Here is a 1396-nt window from a genome sequence, read left to right as displayed (position 1 = left end):
GTTGATAATGAATGGGCAAGAAAGGACTCAAATTATCCTGGTGTTGATGTTATTTATTTCTATCTTAACCGGTTGATGGGTAACAGGTTCCAAAGGCGCAAGACTACTGGTGGTAGGCAGTCGATTGTGCGGTTCTTTTGTCTTTTTAGAATAGTAGTGAGCGTCTCTTAGTGACCGAATCCATTTTTGTTCCTGCAGTCTAACCTGAGTCTTGTCTCATACAGTAACGCAATATAACTTGTTATCATCCCTGCTATTAATATCAACCTATATTATCCATTTTGCCTCATATAATCTCCGTTTATCTGTTATTCCTACTAAATCAGGGTATAACGATACGCAAAGCAAATAATTACAAACCGAAACAAATTTTTACACTATAAATTGGAGTACCTACATATATATTAAAATCCGACAGAAAAATGGTGCTTGGAATCAAATTGTACGCTGAGTTACAATCTTAGTGTGATGTGTACAACATGAAACACGCAACGACGGCAACAAAACTAGGTCACCAACTAAATAATCAGGATCATACACCTACCCAGGTTCCTACTCCTGGTGAGACTGTCAAGCAGAACAGAAATGTGAGAAAAAGAACTATAAACGGCCTGCTTTGCCAAATGGCAAAGATCTCTTCAGATTAGGGGTGGAAGAGATCACAGACTAATTAAGCCTGGGGTCAGCAAGCGCGGAACACTTCTCAAACGGTGCGCCAGGTTAGGATCTTAAAAAAATATTCAACTAACCCCCGGGCTAGTGTTAAAGCGACCAAAGAAATCCATCCCAGGAACGTCCTCAGGATGTGTTGGTAACCAACTAGTAATCCTGAAAAAATGAGCGAAACCCATCAACATTCTGTTGAACCAGCTGTTGCATATCGCATAAATTGCCATATCAGCAACTATTCCCTGTCCCTCTTTTTATCTACACCGTTTCCCCTCTCAGTTCCCCGACTTCGTCTTCTTACCCATAAGAAACTTGTTAACATATCTGTCAGTCGTGAAACAATCGTCTTTTGTCAATACTCATGTTTTCATTTCATTATTTTCCAAATTGTAACCAATCTCCAGCTTAGTAATGTGATAGCTGCTGATGCTCACAAATCTTTCTGTATTGAGACAAACGGATTCATTCGGATTACAAAACATTCAAACCCACAAATAGTTAACACACTGACTTGGACGAGTGCATTCGAGTTGCTAGACTACCACACTTTAGACATTAACAAAACACGGAGTCGTATCGAAACCTAAAGTAACAAAACCAAAAAAGCAATCGCTTCACACAGACCTGTGACAAAGACATGGGATTTCATACCCAAGAAACGGATACAAAAGATTCATCTTCCGTACAACAGCCATTCAATATTGAAATTTGTTATAGTGCCTTACAA

This window comes from Schistosoma haematobium, chromosome 1 (assembly GCF_000699445.3).
Source record: "Schistosoma haematobium chromosome 1, whole genome shotgun sequence".
In the NCBI taxonomy this organism is placed as follows: Eukaryota; Metazoa; Platyhelminthes; class Trematoda; order Strigeidida; family Schistosomatidae; genus Schistosoma; species Schistosoma haematobium.
Note: the sequence above shows the minus strand (reverse complement) of the source record.